Source organism: Thalassophryne amazonica, chromosome 9 (genome assembly GCF_902500255.1).
Source record: "Thalassophryne amazonica chromosome 9, fThaAma1.1, whole genome shotgun sequence".
NCBI classification, from domain to species: domain Eukaryota; kingdom Metazoa; phylum Chordata; class Actinopteri; order Batrachoidiformes; family Batrachoididae; genus Thalassophryne; species Thalassophryne amazonica.
Genome location: NC_047111.1, coordinates 109,935,198 through 109,951,841, shown reverse-complemented (window position 1 = coordinate 109,951,841; position 16,644 = coordinate 109,935,198).

The window sequence follows — 16,644 nt, the reverse complement described above, 5'->3', positions numbered from 1 at the left end:
GTATGAATTATCATGTGTGTGCACAGAGTCCTCTTTAGTCCAAAACTTTGACCACACTCAGAACAGACAAATGGTTTTTGCCCTGTATGAATTATCATGTGCCTGTTCAGAGTGCTCTTTTGTCTAAATCCATGGCCACACACAGAACAGACAAATGGTTTTCGTTCTGTATGAATTATCATGTGTGTGTTCAGGTGGCTCTTTTGTCCAAATCTTTGACCACACACAGAACAGACAAATGCTTTTTGCCCTGTATGAATTATCATGTGTGTGTTCAGAGTGCTCTTTAGTCCAAATCTTTGACCACACTCAGAACAGACAAATTCTTTTTGCCCTGTATGAATTATCATGTGTGTGCTCAGAGTGCTCTTTCGTCCAAATCTTTGACCACACTCAGAACAGACAAATGCTTTTTGCCCTGTATGAATTACCATGTGTGTGTTCAGGGAGCTCTTTTGTCCAAATCTTTGACCACATTCAGAACAGACAAATGCTTTTTGCCCTGTATGAATTATCATGTGTCTGTTCAGATAGCTCTTGTGTGCAAATCTTTGACCACACTCAAAACAGACAAATGGTTTTTGTCCTGTCTGAATTCTAATGCATTTCTTCTGTTTTGGTTTTTCACTCCGATCAGAACACCTCAATGGTTTTCTCCTTGCTTGCCTCTGCTTTTGTTGCTCTGAGTTGGTTATGTGACCAGATGCTTTTCCATATTTAAAGCCTTTAAATTGTTTCTCATCAGTGTTGCGTAAACAAACAATATTGGTATTTTTTTGACAGTTAAAACGTGACTGAAGTTCTGTGGTCTGTTTCCAGTCATAACTGTCATCAGCATAACTGTCATCAGTCTCAGTTCCAGAACTATCTGAACTCCTGCCACTGGTATCTAATTGTAAATGACTGTTTGGACCTGAGTTGCTGGCTGGATGTGGTCCTCCATCTTCCTCTCCATCAGCTTCTGCTGTCAGTGTTCTGTGTACAGATGAGCTGCTGGCTACAGGCTCAGCCTCTGTGCTCTCATCACTTCGGCTTTGATGAAGCTGTGATGACTCTGCTTTTTCATCATCATTTTCACTCTTCACAGGGACGGCAGTGAAACCAAACTTGGAGAGATCTGCCTCCTCCAGCTGCTGAAGCTGCTCTCCCTGCTGACTTATCCACAGCTTCTCTTCTTCTTTAATGTCCTCCTGGTCAACACCCAGACTCCATTCCTGGTGTTCAGGGAGAAATTCTTCTTTAATTACCAACGACGGCTGCATGTCTGCAAAGAAACAAATTCAATTAAACAATAAATGTTAGAATAACACTCACTAAAATAAAGTATCAGAGTTGTGAGTTTGAACTGATGACAGTAACTTATTGCACTGATGGAACTGATAAAGTGGAAATGTACATCAGGATTTGTTTTAAATTTGACAAATTTTCATTCACATCTTTGTCTTCCACAACTGACTATTGTAATGCTTTATTTGGAATTCTGGATTGCCACAATTGTATAGGATGTCTACAGATGGTACAGAATACTGCTGCTCAATTTTTGATGAAAACCAGGAGGTTTGATCACAGACTAGTGATGGGATGAAAAACACTGGTGCATCAACACTGTGCCGAGCACACAAGAGTGAAACCCGTATTGGTGCGTGTATCGCCTTAAGAAAAAAATCATGTGACCCATACAGCGACTGTGTCATTCGACGGCGCCGTACCAAATTGTGTTTATAAGGAAACAAACTGTATCAACATGTTGCGGATTTGTTGGATGGAGTTTTGCGGTTGGATTTTTACTTGCCCTCACCTTGTTCCACTGACTTCATGGATCGTTCAAAGATGTTTCCCCAGTCTGGAATAATTTTGATCTTTTGATGCCAAATAAGGTAAATCTTTTTCTCCTTTGGGCATTGTTTACTGTTATTTTTCCAATTAGATATGGTTGTACTCCTTTACAATACTGGAAGAATAACCACAAAACATATCCACACCTTTATCAACTCGCACTGAAATTTTTATGCTCACCATCTTCATCTGTACCCTGTGAAAGAGTTTTTTCTAAGGCAGGGGAACTGGTGTGTAACAGCAGAAATTGCCTTGGAGCAAAAACACTTCAGAAACCTTTGTTCCTCATTAAAAGTGCATAAATGAATCTATTTTTAGTCTTTTATTTCGTATGCTTTAACACTTAAGTTAACAAATTTCCATACATAAGTTACAAATTTTAACTCTGAATTTTACTACAGACAAATTTGCTATATTTTACAAACCAACTCAGTTTAGCATTTGCACAAACAAGGTTTTAAGCAAATTTTAAACTCTTCTATGAACAGCTTAACTCGACACACAAATTGAGCACATGAAATTATGCGATGATGAGATCATATTTTAAATAGAGGACTGGTGATTGAATATTTCACAGGCTGATGTTGGGTTTGCAGCATGTTAGCTTTTCCATCTTATTTTCATTTTATTTACCTGCAATGATTTTTATAACTACTGCAGGGGTCACTACTGAGCAACCGACACAGTGTCAATACAGTGCCGACAGTTTGTGTAGTGTGTCAATACACTCCTTGAGGTATCATCATCCCATCACTATCACAGACATTCTGGCTTCCCTTCACTGACTCCATGTGACTCGAAGAGCAAATTTCAAGGTTTTTGTTATGTGCCGACGCGGGTTGAGGAGCGGACCTGCGTCTGACTGAACCCAGCGCTAAATAACCAGAAAGCGGTTCCAAAAACAAAACATTTATTTCCCTTTCTGTGCAATAATTGTGTACAACATAATATATGGCTTGTCTGGTGGAGTGAAGGACGGCGCGCTCTCCAGCGCCAAAAGGGATCGAAGCCCGGCGCTTCTGGACTCAAATTCACCGCCAAACACCCCCCAGGTGGACACGACAAACTGACTCTGTGAAGGATAGAAGAGGTGAGGTAAGTCAACAGCTACAACTAATATCCTTCAAAGGCACACGCTATCAGCAACACATTCAGGTCTGACTTTAAGCTTTATGTAAATGAGCAGCTTCTCACAACAGGTGGAGGATCATCAGTCCGCACGCCACGGCCGTGAGAAGCGAGTTGCACAATTCTCATCAATGTTCAAATATACTGCGTAACAAAATACCAAATTACTATTAACACTTATTCAGACAATCAATCACCTCTGATGTGTGCTGACAGCATGTGTCCCTCACCCGTCCTCCTTCACAGGCACGATGTGTCAAACCCAGGCACGATCCTCAGCGTCTCACAAACGAACGTCACAAGGTCGAGTTCCCGGCAATTCTGCGTGAACCACTCATGGCTTAAATGCAGAACGCCATCTAATTATCTGCTTCAGCTGAAAGTCCTTAAGTCTGCACGTGAGCATCATTCACAGGTGCTGCGAGTCATTAGGCCTGCACGTGGACATCCTCCACAAGTGCAGCCAATAATGTTGATGAGGGTGAAGGATTCTTCTGCCAGCACCTTCTCCACAGACAAAAACCAGTTTGCATACCACCTGGAGAGCAAAGAAAAGAAAACAACACAAAAACATCCAGCCAAACCCCCCAACACACAACAGTTTTGTTGCTGACATATAAGGCTCTAAACGGTCATTAACTCAACTATCTTGAACTTGTTCAGTCTTATGTGCCTCCTTGTGTCCTTGGACGCAGACTTGCTCTGTCTGTCAAGGGTTAAAAAGAAGTCAGCAGGCTTCAGAGCCTTTCCTTGTCGTGCTCGTATCTTGTGGAATAGGCTGCACTTTGACATTTGAAATGTGACTTAGACTATTTTTAAAACATTAGTTTTAATCTTCTTTTCAGAATTTTTGCTTGATGTACTTAATTCTTTTGTGTTTTTAATTGGTTTTACTTTGGGATATGGGGATCTTTGTTTAATGTTTGTCTGCAGCTCTGTTCAGCACTTTGTTGATTTTCTTCTTCCTTTAAAATGCTGTATAAATTCATTATTAGTTCTTAGGGCAGCAAAGTGGCTTAGTGGTTAGCACTGTTGACTCACAGCAAAAAGGCCATGGTTTGGATTCCCACTTGTGGTCTTTCTGTGTGGAGTTTGCATGTTCTCCCCGTGTTTGTGTGGGTTCTTTCCGGGTCCGCCGGCTTCCACATCCAAAGACATGCATGTTTGGTGAACTGAAACTTTAAATTGACCCTGAGTGTGCGTGCAGGTGTGAATGTGTTTTTCTGTCTATTTGTGGCCCTGTGGTAGACTGGCGTCCTGTACATCGGGGCTGGTATGATTTAAATCACTGTAAAAAAAACAAAAACAAACAAAAACAATTATAATAAAAATAAATGAATAAAAGATTTTTTCAGTCAGTCCTTAAAACATCACAGAAATATGAAATCAGTACCATTAATTAAAAGGTATTTATGGTTACTTGGACAAATGATGACTGAGAATCTCACGTCAGTAATGTCCTGTTCAGATCACAAGTGGACGAACAGAACAGCACAGTCTCGTTTGACCCCTGTGTGCAGGGATGAGAATGGGCAAAGGAAAAAAAAACTCTGAAAATCAGCGGGGGCCTGGGGGGGGGGGGTCGCCGCAGGCCCCCAGCAGGGTCCAGGGGCTGCGCCTGTCGTGGGAGCGCACAGGTTTTGAGCATTTTAGAGGCATTTCGAGGCCACTACAGAGACCTAAATTCATGAATTTCCATTTTATATTTTTGTATGTTGGGGTATGTGGAAACCTGACTGTAATAAACAAATCTGTCTGTGCAGACCTTCCTTCAGTGACACCTGCTTAGTGCTATAGCACATGTACTTACTATAAAAGTGTAGCATTGGACAGTTATCACTGAACTTACCAAAACTATTCTTCAAGTGTCTTTCTTTAACTTGCATTGAGCTCTGAAATATACTGAATGTTCTGCCCTCACTGCTCGACTTGAACACATCTATGCAGAAAGTGAACTCTGAATGATAAATATCATTTATCAAACTCAAACACAAAAATAGCCTTCAATATACGTCAAAAATAGATGAAGTGATGTAAATACTTACAGGCAGTGCGCTCCTTAAAACAACAAAAAAGGATGGATCACGATCAGGGGCAGAGCTATGGGTAGGCCCGGATGTGCACAGGACCAGCCAGATTGACAGATTGCCCACCCAGGGAGATTCATGATTTTTTTTTTTTTAATATATAATTTACTTTAAAAGTTTCATGGTGTTTTTTTATTTTCTTGAACATTTAGAATTTAGAACAGCCTACACAAAAAATAAAAATGAACATCTTTCACGTGACTGATGTCTCGCGACACTTAAGTTCAACAGCGATCAGAAGGCGGGTTATTTGGAGCAGGTGGATACAGCTGTTGAACAATGGCTAAACAGTTATCTTTGAGCCACTTTTTCAAAAAAAACACATCATCTACAGACTGAAGAAAATTTGGACCAGGCTGTGCAAGAGGCTGGTCATCACAAGTCATTTATTGGCTCTGGGAATGAGGGGAAAAAGGTCCTCATCCCCATCCCAGGAGAGTCATGCTACCTTTTGTGCTAATGAACTAGCTCCGACCCACAGACCATCACTGGCGGTATCTAATGAGTCAATCTGGACACCTTTGGATTTATCGTCGATGGAGTAACTCGCCACTCGACCCAAGCTGATAAGATTCCCAGCTTCTGTAATAGGTGGAAAATCGCAGTCATTCAACACCAACTGGTACGGGAAGTACAAATGGATTGAGTACAGTAAAGAACACGATGCAGCATTTTGTAAGGCTTGCAGACATTTTCCAGAGATGCACACAGAGACTACTTTATAAGAGGTGACTACAAAAACTGGAAAAGTCTCAGAGATGCCTGCGATAAACACGAGTGTAGTAAGCCGCATGCCACTGCGCTAACAAAACTGGCATCATTCAGGAGCAGCCATGGACTGCAAAGCCGCGGGACAGTGTTGAATCAGCTGCACGGTGATGTGCCAGCATTTGTGCAGAGAAACCAGGAACATGTTAAGGTTGTCCTGGACATTGCTATGTTGTGAGCCAAGCTTGAAATCCCACTCAGGGGCCACAGAGAAACTGAGGACGTCCTCACCAAGGGTCATTTTTTGGAGCTTTTTAAGTTTATGTCAAAATATGCACCAGAAATTGAAAGTAACTCTCAAGAAATGACACATTGATGAGCCACCAGGTTCAGGATGAGCTGCTTGAGGTTGCAGCATCAATCCTGCTTCGTAAGATAAAGGCTGAACTGCATGGACAATATTTTTCAATACTTGCAGATGAGTATAAAGATCTGGCGAAACGAGAGTTAATTGCCGTTTGTGTCAGATTCATTCATGGAGGAGTGATCAAAGAGCGAGCAGTGGGCTTTGTCAAGGTCGCGGATTTGTCTGCCCAGGGACTATCACAGAAGATCCTGGAGGTCCTTCATCTTCTTGAATTGGATCCTACTCTCTGTGCTGGATTCTGTTTTGATGGAGCATCTGTTATGTCGGGACACAGGGGAGGAGTTAAGGTTGTCCCGAGCAATGTCAGCACCTTTTTCGACATTGTGAACCAAATGCACAGTTTCTTCACGGGGGCTCAGGAGCATGTTCAGTTTATTGAGATCCAAAAGGAAATGCACCCGAACATCAGAGCATGGAACTGGAGCAACCAAGTGACACCAGATAGCGCTCAAAATCTGGGTCGGTGCACAAGATACTGAAATTGTTGGATGCGATACTGGAGGCTCTAGCTGAATGTGCAGAAAAAGTGAACAAACTAAAATAGAAGCAGAACAACTGTTGCAACAAATGCAAACTAAAAAGTTTGTTTTCATGCTCCTCGTATTTTGCAAACTCTTTGACAACAGTGATTTTTCCACAAAGGGGCTGCAGAGCTCAACACTATGTGTAACAGACTACATATCCCTTATAGAAACGATGAAAGCTACATATGCGACTTTCCAGGATTATTCAGATAGCGACTTTGAAAAAATCCTGACGCAGACCGAAGAATTAATGGAAAAACACACATCCTGTGCACCAGCAGCAGTCTATGAAATACGGCAAAATAAAAAGTAAAATTGATGCAGGATGATTTCTGCATGCGGGCAAAATATATTTAGTCATTTTTATATTGTTTATCTATTAAAGAGTAAAAATTGAAGGAAATCAACTGTAAGGCTTGAAAGAAGTTTCTGCAGGAAGTATTTTAGCTATAACGTCGAGAGGGGAAAGACACTAGACTCATCAAGATGATTTAGTCCTGCTATAACAGACTGATGCAGCAGGTGGTAGCAATGCAACAATAAGGATCCTGGATGCCGTTATACGCCACAAAAGAAGAAGGGTCTGTTCGTTTTTCTCCGTTGGGACACGTTTTCAGAAAAAGCATATTTCATGTCAAAATAAAGCCATAAAATGATGTTTATATATATATATATATATATATATATATATACATATATACACGAGGTAACCGGCAGTTTTATATATAAAAAAAAAACTATATGGATTTGAATGACATGCGATTACACCAATCATGCTTGAACCCTCGTGCGCATGCGTGAGTTTTTTCACGCGTGTCGGTGACATCATTTCCCTGTGGGCAGGCCTTGAGTGAGATGTCCCGCCCTCTCGGCTGAATTCCTTTGTTTCACACGCTGCTCGAGACGGCGCGCGTTGCTTTATCAAACTTTTTTCTGGACCTGTGAGGAATATCCGAGTGGACACTATTCGAGAAATTCCGCTGGTTTTCGGTGAAAAGTTTAACGGCTGATGAGAGATTATGGAGTGTTTCTGTCGCTGTAAGGACTTCCCACGGAGCGGGACGTCCTGCTGCGCTTCCAGGCGCCGTCGTCGGCCTGTTTCGATCTGAAATAATCCTAATTTAAGGCTCTGTTGACCCAGGACGTCGTGAGAGAACAGAGAAGATTCAGAACAGGCCGGCATGAGGAGTTTATGTGGACATTCCACTGTTTAAGGACATTTTGTAATGAAAGACGTGCGCGCAAATTCACCGAGTCGTTTCCGTGACGACTCGGTGAATCTGTGTGCGCCGCGACAGGAAAAACACCTCCGTGTTGAAAACCATTTGTAAAATTCTGGCGGCTTTTGATGGCTTTCAACAAGTGACTAACTGAGAAATTGTTTAACAGCTTGGGCATGTTCCAACTTGTCCGTTAAGGTTTGCAACGGAGGTGTTTTTCCTGTCGTGACCCCCCGCGGTCGGGTCCAGCCCGACATGCGACTCTGCCCGCACATTCTTTCATTACAAAATGTCCGTTAACAATGGAATGTCCGAATAAACTCCTCATGCCGACTTCTTCTGAAAGTTCTCTGTTCTCTGACGACTTACTGCGTCAACAGAGCCTGAAATGTGTAAGTTTTCAACTTGAAACGGCGAGACGCTGCCACCTCGAAGCGCAGATCGCCGTCAGGCGCCGTGGGCCGTCCTTAAAGCGACACTACCAGACCAAAATCTCTCATCTGCCGTTAAAAAAATTTTTTTTACCGAAAACCAGCTGAATTTATCGAATGATGTCCACTCAGTTGTGCCTTACAGTTTTGAAAAAATTTTGATCAAACAAAGCAGCAGTCTCTGAGCCATTCCTAAACAATGAAAAAAATCGACGAGAGGGTGGGCGACTCCTCACTCAAAGACTGCCCCCAGGCGAATGACGTAACCGACAGGCGTGAAAAAACTCTCGCATGCCCACGAGGGTTCAAGCATGTCTGATGTAATCACACGTGATTCAAATCCATATGGTTTTTGAAAAAAAATATATATCTATCTATCTATCTATAGATAGATATATATAGAGATATAGATATATATATAGAGAGATATTGATATATCTCTATAGATATATATCTATAGAGATATAGATATATAGATAGACAGCAGGGGTGGTGACCAAGTGGTTAGTGCGCTTGGCTTCAGTGCATAAGGTTCCCGGTTCAAATCCCACCCTTGCCACATTTCTCCATGTGAAGTGTAGCTGCGTCAGGAAGGGCATGCGGTGTAAAATCTGTGCCAATTCAACATGCAGATCCACCTTGGATTTGCTGTGGCCAGAGTGCAAACAGGGGAGCAGCCAAAGGGAGTTACTTATATATATATATATATATATATTTTTTTTTTTTATTTTTTTTTTTTTTAGGTAGTGGTTTTATATGATGAAATAAATGGAAATTAAAATTTCCTCTTTCATTTGAATTAAACTGTTCCAAAATGTTTGTATTTTTGCACATGACCAAAAGATATGGGAGTGATTGGTGTTCTCATGCCCACAGCCTCTCCAACATTTCTGCTGTTGTTGTAATTGTTTGGTCTTTAAACATGGGGTAATAAAAAAAAACACAAAAAAAAAAAGACGAGATTTTTACATCCGTATTCTCACCATCTTCTCAAACTAGTTGTGAATTGTTGTGTGTTGCACATGGAAAGCCAATCACTTCCAGACAATGATACATTGAGTTCTCATTCCCATTTTGATTTTACATATAAGGAGTTCATCCCCTTACCCATTTGAAGACAGCTATAAAATTTTTATACAATCTTAATTGGAGTTCTTTTATATGCTTCTCTCAAAAATAAAAATGTGTCAATCTCCACTGATAAGTGCGTATGTACTTCTTTTTCATAAAAGTGTCATAGCTGTAGGTACCGGAACAAATCTCTGTTTTCAAGTTTAAACTCTTGTTTAGGTTTGAAGGTTAAGTTGGAAGGTTTTCTTTTCAACAAGTGTGCATACTGCTATTATTCCCCTCTCTGTCCATTCGGTGAACGCATCATCTAACATATTTGGGCCAAAATTCGACATCAGAGAGAGCCATATTTGTAATTTCCTATCTCCTTCAATTTTGTTTTTCTTAATCTCAAACCAAGTTTTCAAAGTTTCTCTTAAAATAGTATAATCTCCCTTATGGTCTGTATATTCTTTCCCTGATAATTTTGCAGGAGGTGGCACCTTACCTATATGCTTCCACTTTGCATAATATGCAAATAAGCACCAATATACCATATATCGCAGCTGGGCCATACAATAATAATAATGTTTAAAACCAGGCAGGGCAAGACCTCCCCATTCTTTGTGTAACTGGAGAGTTTTGATTTTAATCCTAGGTTTAGCATTTGCCCAAATAAATCTAGATATTAACTTGTTCCATGCAGAAGATTGAGATTCTGGGATCCTAAGGGGGCGTGAGAGGAAGACATATAATAAACTAGGCAGTATATTCATTTTTATTGCCTCTATCCTTGAGGTAAAGTCTAAACTTAATGTTGACCAGCGTGTTATATCTTTCTGAATTTTGTCATTCATGGTACAGTCGTTATATTCATACAGGTTATTTAAATCCTGTGTGATTATTACTCCCAAATATTTTATTGATTTTGTGTCCCACTTTAATTCATAATTACTCCTGATTTTGCTATTTGGTTTTGATATTTTAGGCAAAGTACCTGTGTTAGTTTGATATTCAGTTTATACCATGACATCTCACCAATATTTTCCAATGTGTTCAGAAGTTTGGGGAATGTTACATTAGGGTTTTGAAGTAGGCAATAATATTCTCAGCAAACAGCCCTACTTTATGCTCCTGTGTTGCAATATTGATCCCTTCCAAAGAATTCTGTCTTATGTTCTGAGCTAATGGCTCAATAAACAAAGCGAAGAGGGAAGGGCTGAGGCAGCATCCCTGTCTTGTACCTCTATTGAGGTTAAAGTTACTGGTTAGAGAGCCATTAATCCTCAACTTGGCGGTGGGGTTGTTATAAAGAGCTTTTATACAACTAACAAATTGGTTATTAAAGCCAAATCTCTCCAGTATTTTATAAAGAAAGCACCATATAACGTCGAAAGCCTTCTCAGGATCAAGTCTAATCAATGCTGCACTAAGTTGTCTTTGATTACTTTGCTCTATAATATGTAATGTGCATCTTATATTAGCTTGTGTTTGTCTACCCTTGATCAACCCAGTTTGGTCATCATCTATTAAGTCAGGCAGGAAATGCTCAAACCTTCTGGAAAGAATGGATGAAAATATTTTATAATGTACAACCCCAATTCCAATGAAGTTGGGACGTTGTGTAAAATGTTAATAAAAACAGAATACAATGATTTGCAAATCCTCTTCAACCTCTATTCAATTGAATACACCACAAAGACAAGATATTTAATGTTCAAAGTGATAAACTTTATTCTTTTAGTGCAAATATTTGCTCTTTTTGAAATAGATGCCTACAACACGTTTCAGGAAAGCTGGGACAGTGGTATGTTTACCACTGTGTTACATCACCTTTCCTTCTGGCAACACTCAATAAGCATTTGGGAACCGAGGACACTCATGATTGGGTATAAAAGGAGCACCCCAAAAGGCTCAGCCGTTCACAAGCAAAAATGGGGCGAGGATCACCACTTTGTGAACAACTGCATGAAAAAATAGTCCAACAGTTTAAGAACAATTTTTCTCACTATTTAATTGCAAGAAATTTAGGGATTCCATCATCTACAGTCCAAACTATAATCAGAAGATTCAGAGAATCTGGAGAACTTTCTACACGTAAGCAGAAAGGCAGAAAACAAACACTGAATGCCCATGACCTTCGATCCCTCAGGTAGCACTGCATTAAAAAGCGACATCATTGTGTAAAGGACCTTACCGCGTGGGCTCAGGAACACTTCAAAAAACCATTGACAGTTAACACAGTTCGTCACTACATCTACAAGTGCAAGTTAAAACTCTACCATGGAAAGCAAAAGCCATACATCAACAACATCCAGAAACGCTGCCACCTTCTCTGGGCCCGAGCTCATCTGAAATGGACAGACGCAAAGTGGAAAAGTGTGCTGTGGTCTGATGAGTCCACATTTCAAATTGTTTTTGGAAATCATGGACGACGTGTCCTCTGGACAAAAGAGGAAAAAGACGATCCAGATTGTTACCAGCGCAAAGTTCAAAAGCCAGCATCTGTGATGGGATGGGGGTGTGTTAGTGCCCATGCTATAGGCAACTTCCAAATCTGTGATGGCACCATCAATGCTGAAAGGTACAAGCCAGGTTTTGGAGCAATGCATGCTGCCATCCAAGCAACATCTTTTTCATGCACATCCCTGCTTATTTCAGCAAGACAATGCCATGCCACATCCTGCACCTGTTACAACAGCGTGGCTTCGTAGTAAAAGAGTGCGGGTACTAGACGGGCCTGCCTGCAGTCCAGACCTGTCGCCCATTGAAAATGTGTGACACATTATGAAGCGCAAAATATGACAACGGAGACCCCGGACTGTTGAACAACTGAAGTCGTACATCAAGCAAGAATGGGAAAGAATTCCACCTACAAAGCTTCAACAATTAGTGTCCTCAGTTCCCAAATGCTTATTGAGTGTTGTCAGAAGGAAAGGTGATGTAACACAGTGGTAAACATACCACTGTCCCAGCTTTTTTGAAACGTGTTACAGGCATCCATTTCAAAATGAGCAAATATTTGCACAAAAACAATAAAGTCTATCAGTTTGAAAATTAAATATCTTGTCTTTGTGGTGTATTCAATTGAATATAGGTTGAAGAGGATTTGCAAATCATTGTTGTATTCTGTTTTATTTACATTTTACACAATGTCCAAACTTCATTAGAATTGGGGTTGTACATTCAATATGGAGATCGGGCGATAAGATTCACATAACTTTTTGTCTTTATCTTCTTTGGGTATCAATGATATCACTGCTTCTCTCCATGATGGAGGTATTTTTGCATATTTAAGAGTCCAATTCAATGATTCAAGAAGTATGGGTACAAAATCTTCCGCAAAAGTCTTGTACCACTCATTTGGGAAGCCATCACTCCGTGAACAATTATTGTTTTTCAAATTGCTAATTGCCCTGTCTAATTCTTACTTTGTAATTGGGGTAGGCAATGATTCATTTTGTATCCTTCCTATGGAAGGGAGGTCAAGTGATTGTAAATATTTATTAATTTTCTTTTCAGCCAATGGGTCTGAGTCCAAATATATTTATAATATTCTTTGAAGCAATTTTCAATTGCCTCTGGTTTAAAAATTAAAGCATTACTCAAAGAATCTCAAATCTTAAATATACAATTTTTAATTTGTGTTCTTAATCGCCTTGCCAGGATTTTCACTGATTTAGAGTCAAGTTCATAAAAGATTTGTTTTGTGAATCTGTTTCTTTACCAGATCTTCAATCAGGGTAACATTTATTTGTTTTCTGACCTTGTTTAATTGATCCGTCAGCCCTATCTTACTTGTTTGCTTTTGTTTCTCTAACTTTTTTCATTCTTCCTGTAATTTCTCATATCTTAGTCTCCTCACTCTGTTTATGTGAGCCGTCTGTGAAATCAAATTTCCTGTCATAATTGCTTTAACCGTATCCCAGAGTATTGTTAGTTCTATTACACTATTAATGTTATTTCCAATACAGTCACCAATTTCTCTTTTTATTTCATCCATGGTTGTTATGTTATATAGAATGCCAATATTCATTCTCCACAGTGTATTTTTCTGGTCTGTCGTTTAAATGAATAGTTGGGTAAATTGCGTTAAGATCAGAGACATCTGCAGTTCTTATAGAGCAGTCTTTCTCAGAGCCATGAAGATTCTTCCACACAAACATACCCATCTCTTTGATTAAAATATTGAGGCTTTTAGACATGTCAGATTTACATTGTTTTTTACTTGTCATGTCCAAGGAATAATTCAGGACTGTATTCCAGTTGCCAGCCAAGACAAGTATTCCTTCACTGAAGGTAAGGATTTTATCAAAGACTTGAGTTAGGAATTGTCTATCAATTTCTGGAGGAATATGTATATTAGCAAATGTGACCAATTCATTATCCAGTTTTCTCTTGACTAAAATGTATCTTCCTTCCTTATCTCCTCCTTCCACAATCAAGTCAAAATTCAAAGAATTAAACACCATAATAGCTACTCCTCTTCTCCTACTATTTTTTAAAAGAATTTAAAAATCCAAACGTCTTCAGCTTATTATGTTCTTCTTTAAACACGTGTTTCCTGGAGCATTACAACCTGTGATGTATCCGTTTTTATCTTTGCCAACACTCTACTTCTCTTAATTGGATTTCCTAGGCCTTTTCCCCCTGAGTGACCCAGTGGGGGGGGGGGGGGGGTCGAGGGTAAGCCTCATGTCTAGAGAGGGCCCGCAATTAGAGATGGTTGTTAACTCCACCATAACCCCTCGCTCACACTGCCTCCGGTGTTACCGTTGCAGGGTACAGATGCGGGACTTGCAGAGAATCCAAGTCATTAATAAGATACAAACTTCTCTCAGTGGCCATGGAGCTCTGCGGCTGCGGTTACCGAGACCCTGTGGCACAGCGGATTTCTGGACCTGTTGCCGGAATTGGCCGCAGCTCCATACAGCAGACAGGGAGGTGGTGCCGGAGTTGGTCGCAGCTCCGCACAGGAGACAGGGGGCAGTGTGAGTAGCCCGCTGCGGCGTTTACCGAGCCCACAGACTCGGTAAGCACATCGGAGGCAGTGAGAGCAAGACTTAAGAACTTTCACCATCCTATAAGTCCAACGACCTAAGTATAATGTGCTTGGGATCACTCTTCCCGGTGGCAGTCAAATAATGGCATCAAAAATGAACTGAAAGGCAGCCAGCAATCACCCCACCAAGGTCTCAAATCTTATCAAATCTTGCAAGATCCCAGAGAGGTGGCCTTCACTGCAAGATGTATTCCATGTTATATTATATGTGTATAGCAACATACGGTACATGTCACACTACATATATGATTATATGTATATATATTTATGAATTACTATAATGCAGGGGTTTTCAAAGTGTGGGAGAGTGAGCCCCCCCTCAGAGAACAAATAAATAGCTGCCCCTCCCCCAGCGACACACATACACACAATTTCAACATCTTCGTGTGTTTCTTTTTATTCTTTTACACATCTTAAACACATTTTTAAAATATTTGTATGTTTTTAAGGAACACATTTTAGAGCCTTTGTAAACATTTAAAACATGTTTTTAAATAATTCTATTCTTTCACAGATTTTACACCTTTTTCAAAAATTTGAAACGTGTTTTTATATAACTTTCTATTCTTCTATTTTTATCTTTTGTCATATTTTAAACATTGTTTCTTAAAACATTTAAATATCTCTGTGTGCTTTTAACCCTCTGGGGCCGACGCCGTCGTATATGACGGCTAAGACCAAGCTCTACTAAATTATAAATAACTTTTGAATGATGTGAGATAGAAACATACTCTTTTTTTTTGCTGAAAAGTTAACTCCGCGGACGTTCAAGCCAGCCATCTGCCATGTTTGTACTCCTCATAGAAGCTGTGTGATGACATGCGCAATGTGAGTGTCCAATCGGAATTGGTTCATCGTCACATGGTTTTTCAAAATCCAATCATAGGGCAGATTTATCTCAGGTGAAAAGCCAAAGATCGTTTTCAGGAGTGATATGTTACTAGTTGGCCCATTTGAATAGCCCCCTGGGTGCTCCAATGAGTACATACTATTAGTATATACTCAGTGTGCCCTGTGCCATTACGCACAGCGATCAGTGAAAGCAGGAGCACACAGAGAGCCTCTGATGACAATCTCAAGTGGTCAAACAAAGAGTGTGTAACTATCAGGATTGCGCCACTAGTTTGCATGTGAATGTTACTGGATAACTCTGTTGCTTTCTCTGCTTAAAGCACTGTTTACCGTATCAATGGACAACAAAACGCATAGACCATTTTGAATATATTGTTCAAAATGTGCATTTGTGTTTATTGTTTGAACCTTTTTGTTGTACAGCCTTTCACACAAGACCACAAATTACCTTTATAAAGTGTCAAAACAGTTGTTTATTATAGTTTGCTGTGTGTTTTGAATAAATGCATGTGGAAAATTATTTTTCGCTTTATTTTTTCCTTGCCTATTTTTGATTGTAAACCTTTATTACACTTATAAAACACAACAAAAACATATATATTCTGAAAGCACAGGTTGTCCTGGAAAAAAAAGAGACATAAAACTTGACTGTGGGATGCAAGGAGAGCTGTTAACAGCAATAATAAAACATTTATGCCAGGCGAGTGAACCGTCCAAAAAATGCCCTCAGACCCCAGAGGGTTAAACATCTTTGGCATAACTAACACATTTTAACATAAATAATAAGGGATGGGTATCGATAAGATTTTACTCGATCTTGATGCCATTATCGATTCCACTTATCAATATGATTCCTTATCGATTCCCTTGTCAATACCTCCTGTGAATTTTCTGTGTACTAAAAGTAGGCTTTACAGGTTTTCTTTGTCAATAACATTTTATCAAGGATCAAGGAAATTTTATTGTCATATGCACAGAACAGAAGAACTTTCCTGCACAATGAAATGTGGCTACTGCATTTAACCCATCCTATTTGCCAGTAGGAGCAGAGGTCGCCATTAGGCGCCCGGGGACCAGCTCCAGATGTACATCCCTGCCTTGGTCAACAGCAGGGCTGAGCAAACCAACACCAACCCATAACAAACAACACACATAACACACAACACATAGGCCGGCCCGGTACATAAAACATATATATGAAGCAAAACACGAGGGAAAAGGAGAAGAAAAAAAAAACCCTCATAGCCGCTGCATTACACAGCGGCAATGAGGAAAAAAAAAAATCCATCAGCACAGAAAAACAATAACCACAGAGACAT